The sequence below is a fragment of the Panthera onca genome, chromosome A1 (assembly GCF_046562875.1).
Source record: "Panthera onca isolate mPanOnc1 chromosome A1, mPanOnc1 haplotype 2, whole genome shotgun sequence".
Classification (NCBI taxonomy): domain Eukaryota; kingdom Metazoa; phylum Chordata; class Mammalia; order Carnivora; family Felidae; genus Panthera; species Panthera onca.
Genome location: NC_138339.1, coordinates 152,450,145 through 152,472,376, shown reverse-complemented (window position 1 = coordinate 152,472,376; position 22,232 = coordinate 152,450,145). Strand labels below are relative to the sequence as shown.

Sequence of the window (22,232 nt, the reverse complement as noted above, 5' to 3'; positions counted from 1 at the left end):
AGAATAGGTGAACTAGAAGATAAAATTATGGAAAAAGAAGAAGCTGAGAAAAAGAGAGATAAAATCCAGGAGTATGAGGGTAAAATTAGATAACTAAGTGATGCACTAAAGAGAAATAATCTGCGCATAATTGGTATTCCAGAGGAGGAAGAGAGAGGGAAAGGTGCTGAAGGTGTACTTGAAGAAATCATAGCTGAGAACTTCCCTGATCTGGGGAAGGAAAAAGGCATTGAAATCCAAGAGGCACAGAGGACTCCCTTCAGACGTAACTTGAATCGATCTTCTGCACAACATATCATAGTGAAACTGGCAAAATACAAGGATAAAGAGCAAATTCTGAAAGCAGCTAGAGATAAACGTGCTCTAACATATAAAGGGAGACCTATAAGACTCGTGACTGATCTCTCTACTGAAACTTGGCAGGCCAGAAAGGAATGGCAGGAGATCTTCAATGTAATGAACAGAAAAAATATGCAGCCGAGAATCCTTTATCCAGCAAGTCTGTCATTTAGAATAGAAGGAGAGATAAAGGTCTTCCCACACAAACAAAACTGAAGGAATTCGTCACCACAAAACCAGCCCTACAAGAGATCCTAAGGGGGATCCTGTGAGACAAAGTAGCAGAGACATCGCTACAAGCATGAAAACTATGGACATCACAATGACCCTAAACCCATATCTTTCTATAATAACACTGAATGTAAATGGATAAATGTGCCAACCAAAAGACATAGGGTATCAGAATGGATAAAAAAACAAAACCCATCTATTTGCTGTCTACAAGAGACTCATTTTAGACCTGAGGACACCTTCAGATCGAGAGTGAGGGGATGGAGAACTATTCGTCATGCTACTGGAAGTCAAAAGAAAGCTGGAGTACCCATACTTATATCAGACAAACTAGACTTTAAATTAAAGGCTGTAACAAGAGATGAAGAAGGACATTATGGAATAATCACAGGGTCTATCCATCAGGAAGAGCTAACAATTATAAATGTCTATGCACCGAATACAGGAGCCCCCAAATATATAAAACATTACTCGTGAACATAACCAACCTTACTGATAAGAATGTAGTAATTGCAGGGGACTTGAACACCCCATTTACAGAAATGGATAGATCATCAAGACACATGGTCAATAAAGAAACAAGGGCCCTGAATGATACATTGGATCAGATGGACTTGACAGATATATTTAGAAATCTGCATCCCAAAGCAACAGAATATACTTTCTTCTTGAGTGCACATGGAATATTCTCCAAGACAGATCATATACTGGGTCACAAAACAGCCCTTCATAAGTATACAAGAATTGAAATCATACCATGCATACTTTCAGACCACAATGCTATGAAACTTGAAATCAACCACAGGAAAAAGTCTTGAAAACCTCCAAAAGCATGGAGGTTAAAGAACACCCTACTAACGAATGAGTGGGTCAGCCAGGCAATTAGACAAGAAATTAAAAAATGTATGCAAACAAACGAAAATGAAAATACAACAATCCAAATGCTTTGGGATGCAGTGAAGGCAGTCCTGAGAGGAAAATACATTGCAATCCAGGCCTATCTCCAGAAACAAGAAAAATCCCAAATAAAAATCTAACAGCACACTTAAAGGAAATAGAAGCAGAAGAGCAAAGACAGCCTAAACCCAGCAGAAGAAGAGAAATAAGAAAGATCAGAGCAGAAATAAACAATATCGAATCTAAAAAAAACTGTAGAGCAGATCAATGAAACCAGGAGTTATTTTTTTTTTAAACATAAACAAAATTGATAACCCTCTAGCCAGGCTTCTCAAAAAGAAAAGGGAGATGACCCAAATAGATAAAATTGTGAATGAAAATAGAATTATTACAACCAATCCCTCAGAGATACAAGCAATTATCAGGGAATACTATGAAAAATTATATGCCAACAAACTGGACAACCTGGAAGAAATGGACAAATTCCTAAACACCCACACTCTTCCAAAACTCAATCAGGAGGAAATAGAAAGCTTGAACAGACCCATAACCAGCGAAGAAATTGAATCGGTTATCAAAAATCTCCCAACAAAGAAGAGTCCAGGGCCAGATGGCTTCCCAGGGGAGTTCTACCAGACATTTAAAGCAGAGATAATACCTATCCTTCTCAAGCTATTCCAAAAAATAGAAAGGGAAGGAAAACTTCCAGACTCATTCTATGAAGCTAGTATTACTTTGATTCCTAAACCAGACAGAGACCCAGTAACAAAAGAGAACTACTGACCAATATCCTTGATGAAGATGGATGCAAAAAATCTCCATAAGATACTAGCAAATCGAATTCAACAGCATATACAAAGAATTATTCACAATGATCAAGTGGGATTCATTCCTGGGATGCAGGGCTGGTTCAACATTCACAAATCAATCAACGTGATACATCACATTAATAAAAGAAAAGATAAGAACCATATGATCCTGTCAATCGATGCAGAAAAGGCATTTGACAAAATTCAGCACCCTTTCTTAATAAAAACCCTCGAGAAACTCGGGATAGAAGGAACATACTTAGAGATCATAAAAGCCATTTATGAAAAGCCCACAGCTAACATCATCCTCAATGGGGAAAAACTGAGAGCTTTTTCCTTGAGATCAGGAACACGACAGGAATGCTCACTCTCACCGGTGTTGTTTAACATAGTGTTGGAAGTTCTAGCATCAGCAATCAGACAACAAAAGGAAATCAAAGGCATCAAAATTGGCAAGGATGAAGTCAAGCTTTCACTTTTTGCAGATGACATGATATTATACATGGAAAATCTGATAGACTCCACCAAAAGTCTGCTAGAACTGATACATGAATTCAGCAAAGTCGCAGGATACAAAATTTTTGTACAGAAATCCGTGGCATTCTTATACACTAATAATGAAGCAACAGAAAGACAAATAAAGAAACTGATCCCGTTCACAATTGCACCAAGAAGCATAAAATACCTAGGAGCAAATCTAACCAAAGATGTATAAGATCTGTATGCTGAAAACTATAGAAAGCTTATGAAAGAAATTGAAGAAGATATAAAGAAATGGAAAAACATTCCATGCTCATGGATTGGAAGAATAAATATTGTGAAAATATCAATACTACCCAAAGCTATCTACACATTCAATGCAATCCCAATGAAAATTGCACCAGCATTCTTCTCGAAACTAGAACAAGAAATCCTAAAATTCATATGGAACCACAAAAGGCCCTGAATAGCCAAAGTAATTTTGAAGTAGAAGACCAAAGCAGGAGGCATCACAATCCCAGACTTTAGCCTCGACTACAAAGCTGTCATCATCAAGACAATATGGTATTGGCACAAAAACAGACACATAGACCAATGGAATAGAATAGAAACCCCAGAACTAGACCCACAAACGTATGGCCAACTAATCTTTGACAAAGCAGGTGAGAACATCCAATGGAAAAAAGACAGTCTCTTTAACAAATGGGGCTGGGAGAACTGGACAGCAACATGCAGAAGGTTGAAACTAGACCACTTTCTCACACCATTCACAAAAATAAACTCAATATGGATAAAGATCCTGAATGTGAGACAGGAAACCTTCCAAACCCTAGAGGAGAAAGCAGGAAAAGACCTCTCTGACCTCAGCCATAGCAATTTCTTACTTGACACATCCCCAAAGGCAAAGGAATTAAAAACAAAAATGAACTACTGGGACCTTATGAAGATAAAAAGCTTATGCACAGCAAAGGAAACAACCAACAAAACTAAAAGACAACCAACAGAATGGGAAAAGATGTTTGCAAATGACATATCGGACAAAGGGCTTGTATCCAAAATCTATAAAGAGCTCACCAAACTCCACACCCGAAAAACAAATAACCCAGTGAAGAAATGGGCAGAAAACATGAATAGACACTTCTCTAAAGAAGACATCCGGATGGCCAACAGGCAAATGAAAAGATGCTCAACGTCGCTCCTCATCAGGGAAATATAAATCAAAACCACACTCAGATATCACCTCACGCCAGTCAGAGTGGCCAAAATGAACAAATCAGGAGACTATAGATGCTGGAGAGGATGTGGAGAAACGGGAACCCTCTTGCACTGTTGGTGGGAATGCAAACTGGTGAAGCCACTCTGGAAAACAGTGTGGAGGTTCCTCTAAAAATTAAAAATAGACCTACCCTATGACCCAGCAGTAGCACTGCTAGGAATTTACCCAAGGGATACAGGAGTACTGATGCATAGGGGCACTTGTACCCCAATGTTTATAGCAGCACTCTCAACAATAGCCAAATTATGGAAAGAGCCTAAATGTCCATCAACTGATGAATGGATAAAGAAATTGTGATTTATATACACAATGGAGTACTATGTGGCAATGAGAAAGAATGAAATATGGCCCTTTGTAGCAACGTGGATGGAACTGGAGAGTGTGATGCTAAGTGAAATAAGCCATACAGAGAAAGACAGATACCATATGTTTTCACTCTTATGTGGATTCTGAGAAACTTAACAGAAACCCATGGGGGAGGGAAAGGGAAAAAAAGGAGGTTAGAGTGGGAGAGAGCCAAAGCATAAGAGACTCTTAAAAACTGAGAACAAACTGAGGGTTGATGGGGGGTGGGAGGGAGGGGAGGGTGGGTGATGGGTATTGAGGAGGGCACCTTTTGGGATGAGCACTGGGTGTTGTATGGAAACCAATTTGACAATAAACTGCATGTATTGAAAAAAAACAAAATTTCAGTTTAAAAACAAAAAAAAAGAGTCCTCTTTAATATTTCTTGCAAGGCTGGTTCAAAGGTCACAAACTCCTCTCATGCTTTTGTGTCTGGTAAACTCATTATCACTCCTTCTATTCTGAAAGACAGTCCTGGTGGAGAAAGTATTCTTGGATGCAGATTTTTCCATTTATCATGTTTTAAATAGCATGCCACTCCCTCTGGCCTACCAAGTTTCTGTTAAGAAATCTCCACCTAGTGTTATGGCCCTCCATGTAAGTTAAGAACTTCTTTTGTCTTGCTGCTTTTATGATTTTCTCTTTATTGCTCTATTTTGCAAATGTATTTACAATGTCTTGGTGTTGGTTGGCATTTATTGATTTTGAAGGGAGTTCTCTGTGTCTCCTGGCTCTGGATGTCTGTTTCCTTCCCCAGATGAGGGAAGGTTTCAGCCATTATTTCTTCAAGTAAATTTTTTATGCCCCTTTCTCTCTTTTCTTCTTTTAGAACTACTATGATATGAATGTTATTATATTTGATGGAGTCACTGGGTTCCCTAAATGTATTCTCCTTTTGCATAATTCTTCCTTCTGTCTTTGTTCAGCTTCATCGCATTCCATTACTTTGTCTCACAGACCATTAATTCATTCCTCTGACTCTTCTACCCTGCTGCTCCTTGCATCAACTGCGTTTTTAATCTTGTTTATTTCATCCTTCATATCTGATTATTGTTTTTTGTTTTGTCCCTGTGGTAAGGGTCTCACTGTTGTCTTCTATTCTTTTCTCAAGCCCAGTGAGTATCTATATGATCATTGCCTTGAATTCTATATCAGGCATGTTACTTATATACGTTTCACTTAGATCTCTGGCCAAGGCTTTATGTTGTTCTTTCATTTGGGATAAATTCCTCTGTCTTCACATTTTGTCTAAGACTCTGACTTCTTTTGTGTGTTAGAAAAGCCACTTATGTCTCCTATTCCTGAAAGTAATGGCCTTGTGAAAAAGAAGTTAGGTAGTGGCTAGCACCTCAGGGAGTGTGTTGTGTGTGCTGTGTGTGCTCTGCTCTTGTCTTCTGGCTGCTCCATCCTTCATGACAGTCATCTGTAGAGGCTCTCCTTGCCTGCAATCATCAGTATTTTGTCCCTAGTCAGAATGTGGTGAGTTTTAACTAGGTGTGCTTTGATCTGCTTGTGTAATGAAACGACACCAGTACCACTGGAAGTGAGGCCCTGCAGAACTCTCTTGTTTTATTGGGAAACATGGTGTGGGAAGGGGTTTTAGCTGGTCTTCTGGGGAAGTCCCATGCTGGGAGTGAGGCAAATGTGACTGAAAAGAGCAGGTCACCAGATCACAGTTACGTTGGTCTTGGTGTAAGCAAATTATCCAGTGTCTACACTATGCTGTTTTTTGCAGGTGATCTGTGCTTATGCTGAGGTGTGCAGGTGATGGAAATGGCACTGGCCAGATCCTTTGTTCCCAGAGAAGTGTCTCCATGAAAGCTGCCTCTCAGGGATGCATTCTGAGAAGACCAAATAATCTCCCACCCGTGTGCCCCAACTCCTTCAGATCATTGTTTCCATGCTGCCTACTCCCAGGTTGTCAGCCCAGCCTGCTGCCATTTAAAATTCCAACTTTTAGGCCCTACTGGTTGCAAGAACTCACAAAATTCAGGTGCTCTCATTTTCTAAGACAATGGTTTTGGGGAAATGTTCTCCTTGTGCATTCCTCTGTTTGCTAATCTCTCTCCCATCCTTCTCTGCAACCATGGCTACCTCCCTTCTACAGCACCCGTGATCTTTTTCTCCCCTAAACTACATTTCTGCACTTCCTCCCTTCTTCATTGTGGTTTCTTCTCTCCCTTTCATTGTTGAGTTTGTTCTGTCACTCTTGCCCTCCATTTGTGGGATATTTAGGATAATTTGCTTATCTAGTCATGTTTGTGGAATGAGGGAAGACTAGATTCCTCCTACTAGATTCCCCCACTGCCATTTTCCTGCTCCCCACAACTAGTATTTTTTAAATTAGCAATATAGAATGAGGAAAGTCACAGAGTACTAAATATGGAAAAAATCCCAATTTATAAGAGGAATATTGAGTAATTCTTAAATTTACAACTTAATTGACTTGATGGTGACCCATAAAATCTTTGTATGTATTAAATAAATTTAACAGTTTCTGCAAAACAACAATATGTTAATAATTTCTCATAGCTCACTATTTTTCATAAATAAAAAGTCATGTCTAATGCACTGATTTCATGTATGGAATAACATATATGTATGTATATACGTACATATACATATATATGTGTGTGTATATATATATATATATAAAACTTTATAAATGTATTCATATACAATTATTTAATTAGACAAAATATCAACCTTAATACTGTTTTATTATCATGAACTGAGGGAATTACACGGCCTTAATACAATTCAATTATACCATTAACAAAAATTTGAAGAACCAACTATCCATATAAAGGGGATGAGAAAATCAGACTACTGGATGAAGTAGTTGTCATTATTGGTGCTGAAGATGTTAAAATTTCCAGGAACAAGCATATTTAGTCTCAGGTTAAAAACATGGAACATGCCATGACTGCCCTAAAGGCCAGTTGAATTAAGATTCAGAGTAGATTTCTTATTTAAAGTTAGGGTATTGATTAGAAAAGAATATGACTCTTAAAGTCAGAATGATAATATCTGGGAGAATTTCTGATGACTACAATTACCCTGAATCCCAACCTCCAAGGCTTTTGTCAGATGAGGCACTCCTTCTGTTACTGGATAATGAGGTTCTTCATACTGAAAACCTTGAAGACATCATCTTGTGAGAAAGTCAAAGATTATGCCTTACCAAAAGCACTTCAATGTATTTATCCTCAAAATGAAAATCAGACCCAACATGTCTTTGAAATGGGGTAGATTGTAATAGCAAGGTATTATGCTAAGAAAACACCAAATCAAGAAAACAAAAGTGTTAATTCAGCATCATGGTTTTGTTATTGAATGAATTCCTAGATTTTGAGGAAAGCATATGTATTTTATATGACTAAATGAATGTCTTCGTATCAGTGCACTTACCAGAGGGTCTGGACTTAATACTGCAACTCAGAGATTTAAAAGCACTTCTAATCATTAATTAAAATGGATGCCTAGAAATTGATCTCAGCAATGGCAAAATTAGCAAAATTAGCTCCAGTGTTTCATGTTGTATTAGTCTCCTTTTGCTGCTATAACCAATTACCACAAACCTGATGGTTAAAACAATACATGTTAATTATCTTAAAATACTAGAGATCAGAATTACAAAATGAGTCTCACATCAAGGAATTGATATGGCTGAACTCATTTGTGCAGACTCTAGGGGAGTTACATTCTTTGTCTTTTCTAACTTCTAGAAGGTGGCCTCAGTCCTTGGATAATAGGCCCCGTTTTTTCAATGCCTGTGATATAAAACCAGCATTGGCTGTTTGAATTTTACTCCTACTGCATTATTCTGACACTGTTTCTGCTGTTCCTCTCTTACACCATTTAAAGACCTTTGTGTTTACACTGGCCTCACCTGGATAAACCAGGATAGTCTCAGATGAAAATATGACACCACATACCCAAAATGTGGAGAGGAGAGGAGTGAAGAATGGATCCAAAGTTAAATAACCATCAACTTAATAAGACTGCTACATGCAGAAGTTGTTATATACAAACCTAATATTAACCACAAATCAAAAACTAGTAAAAAATACAAAGAATAAGGAAAAAGAAATTTAAATGTAACACTAAAGAAAATCAGCAAACTATAGGAGAACAAGAATGTAACAAAGAAAATATTCAGAAACAACCACAAAACAAGTAATAAAATGGCAATAAATATGTATCTACCAATAACCACATTGAATGTAAATGAACTAAATGGTCCAATCAAAAGACCAAAAGGATTTTAAAAAAAGACAATACTCATCTATATACTGCCTACAAGAGACTCATTTGAGAACTAAAGATATTCGGGGCACCTGGGTGGCTCAGTCAGTTAAGCAGCGGACTTTAGCTCAGGTCATGATCTCACGGTTCATGGGTTTGAGCCCCACATAGGGCTCTGTGCTGACAGCTCAGAGCCTGGAGCCTGCTTCAGATTCTGTGTCTCCTTCTCTTTCTACCCCTCCCCTACTGGTGCTCTGTCTCTCTTTGTCTCTCAAAAATAAATAAAACTCTTTAAAAATTAAAAAAAAATGAAATAAAGATACTTGCTAATTGAAAGGGAGTGGGAGAAACATCTATTATGCAAATGGATGTCAAAAGAAAGTTAGAGTATGATACTTATATCATACAAAATAAGCTTTAAAATAAGTAATAAGAGAAAAAAAGGACACTATATAATAATAACAGGGACAATCTAGCATGAAGAACTAACAATTGTAAATATTTATGCACATAGCATAGGTGCTCCCAAATCCATAAAACAGTTAATAAGAAACATAAAACAATAAATTGATAATAATACAATAGCAACAGGGGACTTTCACACCCCACTGCATCAATGAACATGTTGTCTAAATGAAAATCAACAAAGAAACAATGGTTTTGAACAGCACGCTGGACAGATGGACTTGACAGTTATATTCAGAACATTCCATCCTAAAACAACAGAATACACATTTTTTTCAAGTGCAGATGACATTCTCCAGAATATATCACATATTAGGCCAAAAAACAAACCTCAACAAATTGAAAAAGATTGAAATCATACGATGCAACTTTTCTGACCACAACACTATGAAACTAGAAGTCAACCAAAAGAAAAAATCTGGACAGAACACATATATATGGAAGTTAAATGATATGCTACTAAATAATGAGTGGATTAACCAAGAAATCAAAGAAGAAATTTTTAAAAAGTACATGGAAAAGGGTGAAAATGAAAGCACAACTGTCAAAAACCTTTTGGATACAGCAAAAGTGGTCATTAGAGAGAATTTAGAGCAATGCAGATCTACCTCAAGAAGCAAGAAAATTTTCAAATCAACAGCCTAATCTTACACCCAAAGGAGCTAGAAAAAGAACAACAAGTGAAACCTAAAGCCAGAAGAGGAGGAAATAATAAAGATTAGAGCAGAAATAAATGATATAGAAACAATGAAAAAAGCAGAACAGGTCAATGAAACTAGAAGCTGTTCTTAGAAAAAAATAGTAAAATTGATAAGCCTGTGGTCAGACTACTCAGAAGAAAAGATAAAGGACTCAAATAAATAAAATCACAAATGAGAGAGCAAAAATAAGAAAAATCACAGAATAACAATTATAAGAGAATATTATAAAAAACTATCAGCCAGCAAACTGGACAACCTAGTAGAAATGGAAAAAATTCCTAGAAACATATAAATTACCAAAATTGAAACAGAAAGAAAGAGTAAACCTGAAAAGATGAATTACCAGCAAAGTAATTCAAACAGTAATCAAAAACCTCCCAACAAACAAAAGTCCAGGGCCAGGTGATTTCATAGGCAATTTCTACCAAACATTTAAAGAGAGTTAGTATCTATTCTTCTCAAACTAAAATAGAAAAGGAATGAAAACTTCTAAATTTCTATGAACCTAGAATTACACTACTTGCAAAACCAGATAGACTCCACTAAAAAAAGAAAACTACAGGCCAATATCTCTGATGATGAACACAGATGCAAAAATCCTTGACAACATAGTATCAAACAATTTCAACAAAACATGAAAAAGGTAAGAGAAAGGATAACAGCCATATGATAATTTCAATACATCCAGAGAAAGCATTTGACAAACTACAACATCCATTCATGAAAAAAAAAAATTAACAAAGTAGCTTTAGAAAGAACACACTTCAACACAATAAAAGCCTTATATAAAAAACCAACAGCTATCATCATTTGTAATGAATGAAAACCGAGAGCTTTTCCCTTAAGGCCAAGAATAAGACAAGGATATCCACTCTCACCTCTTTTATTCAATATAGTAATGGAGGCCCTAGCCACCACAATCAGACATACATACATACATACATGGCATGTGATCAGTAAGGAAGAAGTAAAAACTTTCACTATCTTCAGATGACATGATGCCCTATATAGAAAACTTGAAAGGCTCATCCAAAAAACTGCTAGGACTGATGAACAAATTCAGTAATGTCACAGGATGCAAAACCCCTGTACAGAAATCTGTTGCATTTCTATAATCAATAATGAAGCTGCAGAAAAAGAAATTAAGGAATCAATCCCATTTAGAATTGCACTGAAAATAATAAGATACTTAGGAATAGACCTAACCAAAGAGGTAAAAGACCTGTACTCTTAAACTATAAAACACTAGTGAAAGAAATTGAAAAGAACACAAAGAAATGGAAAGACATTTTATGCTAGTGGACTGGAAGAACAAATATTGTTCAAATGTCTATACTACCCAAAGCAATCTATCAAGGTAATCCTTATCAAAATACTAACATTTTTCACAGAACTGTAATGAACAATTTTAAAATTTGTATGAAGCCATAAAAGAACCTGAATATCCACAGCAATTTTGAAAAAGAAAAGCAAAGCTGGAGGCAACACAATCTGGACTTCAAGTTATATCACAGAGCTATAGTAATGCAAACAATATGGTACTGGCACAAAAATAGACACATAGATCAATGGAACAAAATAGAAAACCCAGAAATAAGTCCACAATTATGTGGTCAATTATTTTCACAAAATCAGGAAATAATATCCAATGAGAAAAAGACAGTATCTTCAACAAATGGTGTTGGGAAACTGGACAGTAACATTAAAAAAAAAAAAAAAGAAAGAAACTGTACTGCTTTCTTATACCGTACACAAAAATAAATTCAAAATGGGGATGAAAGACCTAAATGTGAGACCCAAAGCCATAAAAATCCTAGGGAATAGGAGAAAATATTTGCAAATGACTTAACCAATAAAGGATTAGTATCCAAAATATATAATGAACTTATAAAATTCAGCACCCAAAAAACAAATAATCCAATTAAAAATGAGCAGAAGGCATGAACAGACATTTCTCCAAAGAAGACATCCAGATGGCCAAAAGACACATGAAAAGATGCTCATCATGACTTATCATTAGGGAAATGCAAATCAAAACTCCAATTAGATATCACCTTGCCATTGTCAGAATAGCTAAAATTAACAACACAAGAAACAACAGGTGTTGGGGAGGTTGTGGAGAAAGGGGAACCCTCTTACAGTGTTGGTGGGAATGCAAACTGGCACAGCCACTCTGGAAAACTGTATGGTGGTTTCTGAAAAAGTTAAAAGTAGAACTACCCTATGATCCAGCAATCCCACTACTGGGTATTTACCCAAAGATTGCAAAAACACCAGTTCAAATGAATACATGCATCCCAATGTTTATAGCAATATTACCTACAATAGCCAAAACATGGAAGCAGTCAAGTGTCCATCAACTGATGAATGGATAAAGAACATGTGGTATATATATGATTTCACTCATACGTGGAAAAAAAAAATGATGAATGTAGGGGTTTTGGAAAAAAGATTCAAATCAGCAAACAGACTCTTAACTATAGAGGACAAATTGAGAGTCGCTGGAGGGGAAGTGGGTAGCAGGATGGGTTCTATGGGTGATGGTTATTAAGGAGGGCACTTGAAATGAGAACTGGGTGTTATACGTAAGTGATGAATCACTAAATTTTACACCTGAAACTAATATTACATTGTATGTTAACTAACTGGAATTAAAATAAAAAACTAAAAAGAAAAAAATCCAGGATACTCTCCCCATTTTAAGATTCTTAATTATATCCTCAAAAATCCATTTTTTTCATATTAAAGAAAAAATAATTCAGATTTAAATTGGATATCTTTGGGGCCTTAATTCTGCCTACCACACATGTATTCCTTAGTATTGAAAAAAACAAAAATATCTCAAGATTTGGGACTATATGAACATTAAGTAAATATATACATATATATTTAATGTTTATTTATTTTTTAGAGAGAGAGACAGACAGACAGAACACGAGCAGGGGAGGGGCAGAGAGAGGGGGAGACACAGAATCCAAAGCAGGCTCCAGTTTCTGAGCTGTCAACACAGAGCCCGACATGGGGCTCCAACTCACAAGCTGTGAGATCATGACCTGTGCCGAAGTCGGATGTTTAACTGACTGAGCCACCCGGGAGCCCCTTAAAGAAAATATATTAATGTAACCTGCTCATCCATCCCCCACATTTCATAAAATAGCACAAAAAAAATCTTTTTCCCAAGTCCCTTATACCATGAGCATTATATTGCTTTCTGAAACACAAAATTAACTCGCTATTTGTTTCCTTTTTAGGAAGTCTGGTAGTCCTATTATTTGTGAGATGTTAGTGAACTGCAATGTCTTTTCTGCAGTTCAACCCAATATTTATGACCGAACCGCAAAAGTTGGTTCCATGAATGATTGAAGGTAACAAACTCTCCAAAATATGAAAACCTGGTTTTAGTTTTATCACCTGGTTTTGTTTGGAAGTAGAGAGGATAACAATGGTATTGAAATATGAGACACAAGTGGTCCACAGCACGCACAGCAAAGAGTTTGTTAAAGTTAACTTGCAGTTCCCCAAGTGGAAAAGGCCAGCATAAACACTTCAACAGGCCATTATGGAAAGAATGAGGAGTATAAAGATTGAGCTATAAACTTATTGCTTCTGAAGCACATAAACAGAGATCATGAGACAATCATTTGTAATTCAAGACCAAATAAATTTGGTCAAAAGGCCGAATGAAATTGCTTTGAAAGGATCTCCTTCGTACCTTAGCCCACTAGTCAGAGTAAAGGAGAAAATATTTTCTTCCCTGTACTTGTTTCAGAATGAGTGGAAAGGATTCATAAACACATCCTGTGAATTTTGCCACACCATGAAAACATAGGTAAAATAGTTATGTTAACAATGGGCAGCAGCATCACATTGTTTCTCCTGTTCTCCGGTGACCTGTTCCAAATGGAATGTAAACAAACTAATCAACAGCAGTGTATCTTCCCTAAGGAAATCAGGAAAAGATATAAAGGTGGTGATTTTTTTAAAGTTTTCATTTAATTTCCAGGTAGTTAACATACAGTGTAATATTAGTTGCAGGTGTACAATACAGTGAATCAACAATTCCATGCAAGAGGTGCTCATCAAAAGTACACTCATAAATCCCCAACTTCCCCATTTAATTTCCCTTTTTGGACATTTTCACAAATTCAATGAAATGGCAAGTTCAATCACATTTACTACTTCAACTGAGGTCTGTTTACTTGAGTAAAGTAATAAAATGACAGACATCTAACATGCATTTTATTTTACGTGGAGGGACATCAGCACAGCTACATTAGTGTACTTCCGGGCTCTATCAATTTCTGTCTTTTGGTGAAAATATGCTTTGCAGAAATATTGATCATTTCATATATCCACAGGACATAATATTGGTCTACTACATGGAGAACATAAAGCTAAGTGTAGGTGAACAGGAAGGGTCAGGTACCCTAGGTTACTTTAAATGCATGTCTAAGGAAAATGAAAGAGCCAGCATCTCAGTGAATTTTCTGAATTATTTCAGGGTAAACCCATCCAAATCATTTTGCATCTGTTTGCTGTCAAAACAGCACAGTATTTTGTGAGTCTCTTTGATTTTGAGTAAGCCATATACCACTTTAAATTGGACCCAGAAAGAGATTCTCCTGTGGTAGAGGACTAATACAAAATTTGATTTCATAAAACTATTAATGAAATGAATGAGCACTAGCAAAACTGATTAATTAAAAAACAGATGGAAAGCACACACACATGCATCCACACACAGAAACATTAGAAATGAGCAAGAAGCACCACTATAGACCCTGTAGACATTAAATACATACAGAGATATAATAACAATTGTAAGATTTAAGACTTTAAAATTTTAATTGAAAGAGACCAATTTAATGAGAAATGGAACTTGTAAGGCTGACAAGATGTAACAAAAAATAAGAATAGTCTGTAATCACAGAAGCATTTTTATCTGTACGCAAAGAAGTTTTTAAATAAATGTCATCGCCCTAGATAGCTTCACCAGAAAATTCTACCAAAGACTACAAGAAGAAAGATTAATCAGACACAAATCTTCATGAAAGTAGAAAAAAATCCAAGGCTGGATTACTGAAGGACACCAGAATTTTAGGTGTCCCCAAGAAAGGGCGGTGTCAGGTAGCATAAAGGTTACTGTGACCTAAGAGAGTGTAGAGGTCAGAGAAATGGAGGAAGGAATGATGTTAAGAGGGAGATGTTGAGCAATGTTTGTAAGTGCTCGAGATAAGATAATTGAAACTAACATTGACAATTGTCCTTTAGACTCTGTAGTTACATTTTGTCAGAGGCATTCATATTTTTTTAAACAAAACACACAGTTAGACATATATTTTATACCATACTTTAGTACAATCATTTACATAGACATACAATCAATATAACTGTCATATAAGACAATTTTATGTGTAATGCACTATGATGTTTTCAAAATATGTTATTCTATTTATGGCTGTGATGAGGTTTAATGAAATACATTTATTTCATAGCCCATAAAATGTGCTCAATGAAACAGTAGTACCACAAGCATGTCACCATGAGCTGAGAGGTGATTAAGAAATGCAAAGTTTCAAATGATGAGGCTACACAATTTTTTTAACACACTTGGTTGTAAAATGAGAAGACAGTTGAAGAATAGCTATAAGAAGTGAGTTTGTTTCAGCTATGTCTGTCCCACAAACATATTGTTGTTCATAACTGTTTATTCTGAGAAGTTAACATGATTACTGCACCTGGATACTATATCAAAAAAGTGAAGACTAGCCCAAAACAAAAAAGAAAAGGAAAATAAAAAAGAAACACATAACACAAGCTCGTATTCAAAATGGTCCTATTTAAAACACCTATACATAAATTAAAATCAGCAGGATTTAGGTTAATTACTTCCCATAGAAGTTTATAAAGTATATAACTATATTTATAAATAAATATATATACATATATATTTATTTATAAAGTATAAATAAATCATATAAAATAGTTTAATTTTGCTTTTGTTTCCCTTGTCAGATAAAACATATCTTTTAAAAAAAAATGTGTATATGACCAATGTCAAAGGAGTGACTGCCTGTGTTTTCTTGTTTCTGTGTTTTATGGTTCCAGGTCTCACATTTCGGTCTTTCATTCATTTGAGCTGTGTGTGTGTGTGTGTGTGTGTGTGTGTGTGGTGTAAAGAAGTGGTCCAATTTCATTCTCTCACATGTTGCTGTCCAGTTTTCCCAACGTCATTTGTTAAAAAGACTTTTTCCAATTACATATTCTTGCTGCTTTATCATAGATTAATTGACTGTGTAAGTGTGGTTTTATTACTGGGGTCTTTATTCTGTTCCATTGATCTATGTGTCTATTTTTATGCCAGTACTATACTGTTTTGATTACTACAGCTTTGTAGTATAACTTAGAATCTGACATTGTAATATTTCTGGTTTTGTTCTTTTTCAAAATTGCTTTGGCTATTCAGGGTCTTTCCTGGTTCCATACAAATTTTGTTATTTGTTCTAGTTTTGTGGAAACTTTGGCATTTTGATGAGGATTTCCTTAAATCTGTAGATTGTTTTGGGTAATGTGTACCTTTTAACAATACTGGTTCTCACAATCCATAAACATGGAATATCCTTTCCATTTATTTGTTATCTTCAATTTATTCCCTCAATGTTTTATGGTTTTCAGAGTCCAGGTTTTTAACCTCCTTGGTTCAGTTTATTCTAAGATATATTATTCTCTTTAGTGCAAATGTAAATGGTATTGTTCTTTTTCTTTAATTTCTCTTTCTTCTACTTCATTATTAGTGCATAGAAATGCAGCATATTTCTGTATACTAATTTTGAATTTTGCAAATTTACAGAATTCATTTATCAGTTCTACTAGTTTTTGATGGAGTCTTCAGGGTTTTCTATATATAGTGTCACATTATCTGCAAATGAAAGTTTTACGTATTCCTCGTCAATTTGGATGTCTTTTATTTCTTTCTCTTGTTTGATTATTGTGGCTAGTACTTCCAGTACTATGTTGAATCAAAGAGTTAGGAGTAACTACACCAAAACTTTTTGGAAAAAAAAACAAAAGTTTTTGCAAAGGTAGCCATCAGCAAAACAAAAAGGAAACCAATTCAATAGGACAAGACATTTGCAAATGATGTACCTTATATATAAAGATTTAATATCCAAAATGTGTAAAGAACTTACACAAATCAACACCAAAAACAATCAATTACAAAAATGGACAAGGGAACTGAATAGATATTTGTGCAGAAAGCACATACAGATAACCAATAGACACATGAGAAGATGCTCAACATCACTCATCATAGGAGAATACAAACCAAAACTAAATGAGGTATCACTTCACACCAGTCAGAATGGTTAAAATTAAAAGCACGGGAAACAACAGGTGTTGATGACAATGTGGGGAAAAAGGAACACTTTTACACTATTTGTGGGAATTCAAACTGGCACAGTGACTCTGGAAAATAGTATGGATGTTCCTCAAAAAGTTAAAAATAGAACTACCTTATAACCCAGTAATCACACTACTGGTCATTTACCCAAAAATACAAAAACAATTTCAAAGGGATACATGTATTCCTATGTTTATAGCAGCATTATTTACTATAGCTAAGTTATGGAAGCACCCAAGCAACATATATACATATAATATGTATATATGTGCAATAGAATATTATTCTATTTTATTTTATTCTATAGAATATTATTCATATATATGTATATATATGCAATAGAATATTATTCAGTAGTAAAACAAGAATGAAATTTTGCCATTTGCAATGACATGAATGAAACTAGAGAGTATTATGCTAAGAAAATAAGTCAGTCAGAGAAAGGCAAATGTCATATGACTTCACTCATACATGGAATTTAACAAAACTAGTGAACTAAGGAACAAAAAAGGAGAGAGAGGAGAGAGAGAGGCAAACCAAGAAACATTGTTAACTATAAAGAATAAACTGATGGTTACCAGAGGGGTGGTGGATGAAAGGATGAATGAAGCAGGTGATGGTTATTAAGAAATATACTTGTGAGGGGATATGCTTGCCCCAAATGGCAGAGACAGGGGGATCCATCTGTCCCGTGTCCCTCAAACAAAGAAGTGTAGAAGCCAAAGGACTTTGAACACCAGAGCCTGGGAGGAAAAGAGACTGAATCTACTAGGAAGAAAATGGGAAAACTAGAGAAAAGATAGGTGGGTGATTGTGAACTGGAGGAGATAAAAAAGGCTGCATGGGCGTAGAGGGGAGGGAACCCCTTCTGCAGAGAAACAAAGGGAAGAGAAAGAGTGGATAGGGAATTGTCGAACCATATCTAGACAGGAGAAAGACCTTGGACTGAGACTGAGGGATCTGATCTCTAACTGCGGGGATTTTCTTCGGACTGGGGCCAGCTCCGTGTTCACGCACCTGGGGAAGTGGGGAGCCAGGTCTGGATGAGGTTGTAGGTCAGAAACTCAGTCCACAGCTGAAGAAAGTGGTTCGCACCCTGAGGGCTGCATGATAGCACAGAACCTGCCTGCATCTGCCACCTCTAGGTGCAGTGGTTGGGCAGAGGGCTCAGTCTGCAGGAGGATAAGGCCGCCATTTCTCTGCAGTGTTGTGGGAAAAGACAAAGCCTACCTGTGTCTGCCACCCTGGGGGCTGGTGGCGGTGAGGGCTGTGGCTCAGTCCACAGGGAAGCAGTCCTCCCTGACATGCGGCTGCACAGACAAAGCCAGCTGAGACCACATATCGCCACACAGAGAGGCACTTCCCCAGTGCCAGAGCACAGAGTGGGATGTTGAATCCTAGCCAAGCACAGGGTCAGGGGAATTGGTGGAGTGAGAAGGCCTCCCCCGTCTGCACCCACTGGCACAGTGAGAATGATTCAGTGTCTACTGGGTCTGGCTCCATGGAAAAGAGACTGGGAAATCACTATTCCCCCCACCCCACCACCACCACCATCAAGGCAGGGCCTCAGGGGTCACTCCCTGGGCCCATAGTGGAGGTGGGTCCAGAAAACATCAAACCATGCCCCCTTGTACTGAGTAACTGCATATCCACCAGAGTGGCACAGACCCTACAGACAGTTACTACCTACAAGTGATGCAGCATTACCTGGATTAACACTAGGGCTATTCCAAGGAACAAATCAAAGCACACCGGGGGGGGGGGGGGGGTACAAAATATTACTAAGAATAGGGTAATAAAATAACCAAAGTCACAACAACAGAGAGCAAGTAACAATCCCCAAAAAACACCTCTTGAAGGGCCAGGCCATGGACAGTCTATGGCCCTCTTTTAATATGAAAGTGCTTGCAGGTGTAGAGGACACAAGCTTTTAAAATGCATAAGGGAAAGAAAAATAGCCAAAATGATGAAATGGAAGAATCCTCCTCAAAAGAAACTCCTGGAAGTATTGGCAGCTAACGAATACATAAAAAACGATTTAAGCAATATAATGGAATAAGAATTTGGAATAATAGTCATAAAATTAATTGCTGGGCTTGAAAAAAGCATAGAAGACAGCAGAGAATCTATTGCTACAGAGATCAAGGACTAAAAAATAGTCATGATGAATTAAAAAATGCTATAAATTAGGTGCAAAATAAAATGGAGGCGGCCACAGCGGGATTGAAGATGCAGAGGACAGAATAGGTGAGTTAGAAGATAAAACTATGGAAAAAGAAGAAGCTGAGAAAAAGAGATTAAAAAATCCAGGAGTATGAGGGGAGCATTAGAGAATTAAGTGATGCAATAAAAGGGAACAATATTCATGTCATAGGAATTCCAGGAGAAGAGAGAGACAAAAGGGCTGAAGGCATATTTTAAAAAAATCATAGCTGTGAACTTCCCTGATCTGGGGAGTAAAAAGGCAGTGAAATCCAAGAGGAACAGAGAACTCCCTTCAGACTTGAATTGATCTTCTGCACGACATATCATAGTGAAAATGGCAAAATACAAGGATAAAGAGAGAATTCTGAAAGCACCTAGGGATAAACATGATCTAACTTATAAAGGGAGACCCATAAGAGTAGTGGCAGACCTATCTAATGAAACTTGGCAGGCCAGAAAGGAATGGCAGGAAATCTTCAATGTGATGAACAGAAAAAATATGCAGCCAAGAATCCTTTATCCAGCAAGTCTGTCATTTAGAATAGAAGGACAGATAAAGGTCTTCCCAAACAAACAATAACTGAAGGAATTCATCACCACTAAACCAGCCCTACAAGAGATCCTAAGGGGGATTCTGTGAGTGAAATGTTGCAAGGACCACAAAGTACCAGAGACATCACTACAAGCATGAAACCTACAGACATCACAATGACTCTATCCATATCTTTCAATAATAACACCAAATGTAAATGCACTAAATGCTCCAACCAAAAGACATAGGGTATCAGAATGGGTAAAAAAACAAGACTCATTTAATTGCTGTCTACAAGAGACTCATTTTAGACCTGAGGACACCTTCAGATTGAAAGTGAGGTGATGGAGAACTATCTACCATGCCACTGGAAGTCCAAAGAAAGCTGCAGTAGCCATACTTATATCAGACAAACTAGACTTTAAATTAAAGGCTGTAACAAGAGATGAAGAAGGGCACTATGTAATAATTACAGGGTCTATCCATCAGGAATAGCGAACAATTATAAATGTCTATGCGCTGAATACAGGAGCCTGCAAATATATAAACAAATAATCACAAACAAACCAACCTTATTGATAAGAATGTGGCAATTACAGGGGACTTTAATACTCCACTTACAGTAATGGATACATCATCTTGACACGGGATCAATAAAGAAACAAGGCCCATAAATGATACATTGGATCATATGGACATGACAGATATATGTAGAACTCTGCACTCCAAAACAACAGAATACACTTTCTTCTCCAGTGCACATGAAACATTCTGCAAGATATATTCATACTGGGTCACAAAACAGCCCTTCATAAGTATATAAGAATTGAGATCGTACCATGCACACTTTCAGGCAACAATGCTATGAAACTTGAAATCAACCACAGGAAAAAGTCTGGAAAACCTCCAAAAGCATGGAGGTTAAAGAACACCCTACTAAAGAATAAATGGGTCAACCAGGCAATAAGAGAAGAAATTAAACAATATATGGAAACAAATGAAAATCAAAATATAGCAATTTAAATGCTTTCGGATGCAGCGAAGGCAGTCCTGAGAGGAGAATACACTGCAATCCAGGCCTATCTCCAGAAACAAGAAAAATCCCAAATACAAAATCTAACAGCACACCTAAAGGAAATACAAGCAGAACAGCAAAGATACACCAGAAGAAGAGAAATAATGAAGATCAGAGCAGAAGTAAACAATATAGAATCTAAAAAAAACCTGTAGAACAGATCAATGAAACCAAAAGGTGTTTTTTTGAAAAAAAAATAAATAAATAAAAGATAAACCTCTAGCCAGGTTTCTCAAAAAGAAAAGGGAGATGACACAAATAGATAAAATCATGAATGAAAATGGAATTATTACAACCAATCCCTCAGAAATAAAAGCAATTATCAGGGAATACTATGAAAAATTACATGGCAGCAAACTGGACAACCTGGAAGAAATGAACAAATTCCTAAGCACCCACACACTTCCAAAACTCAAACAGGAAGAAATAAAAAACTTGACTAGAGCCATAACCAGCGAACAAATTGAATCAGTTATCAAAAATCTCCCAATAAGACTCCAGGACCAGACGGCTTCCCTGGGGAATTGTACCAGACATTTAAAGTAGATATATTGCCTATCTTTCTCAAGCTGTTCCAAAACATAGAAAGGGAAGGAAACCTTCCAGACTTATTCTATGAAGCTAGAATTACTTTGATTCCCAAACTAGCGACCCAGCCAAAAAAGGGAACTACAGGCCAATATCCCTGATGAATATGGATACAAAAATTCTCAATAAGATGCTAGCAAATCGAATTGAACAGCATATAAAAAGAATTATTCACCATGATCAAGTGGGATTCATTCCTGGGATGCAGGGCTGGTTCAACATTCACAAATCAATCAACGTGATACATCACATTAATAAAAGAAAAGATAAGAACCATATGATCCTGTCAATCGATGCAGAAAAGGCCTTTGACAAAATTCAGCACCCTTTCCTAATAAAAGCCTTTCAGAAAGTCGGGATAGAAGGAACATACTTAAACATCATAAAAGCCATTTATGAAAAGCCCACAGCTAATACCATCCTCAATGGGGAGAAACTGAGAGTTTTTTCCCTGAGATCAGGAACACGACAGAGATGCCCACTCTCACCGCCGTTGTTTAACATAGTGTTGGAAGTTCTAGCATCAGCAATCAGACAACAAAAGGAAATCAAAGGCATCAAAATTGGCAAGGATGAAGTCAAGCTTTCACTTTTTGCAGATGAGATATTATACATGGAAAATCCAACAGACTCCACCAT

The 22,232-nt window shown here is 36.7% G+C and overlaps 1 protein-coding gene across 2 annotated transcripts in view; it reads right to left on the bottom strand.

The window, feature by feature from the left end:
- The window catches only part of GCSAML (germinal center associated signaling and motility like), a 49,903-nt gene that overhangs the window by 5,288 nt on the left and 22,383 nt on the right, over positions 1-22,232 (bottom strand). The window lies entirely within an intron of this gene.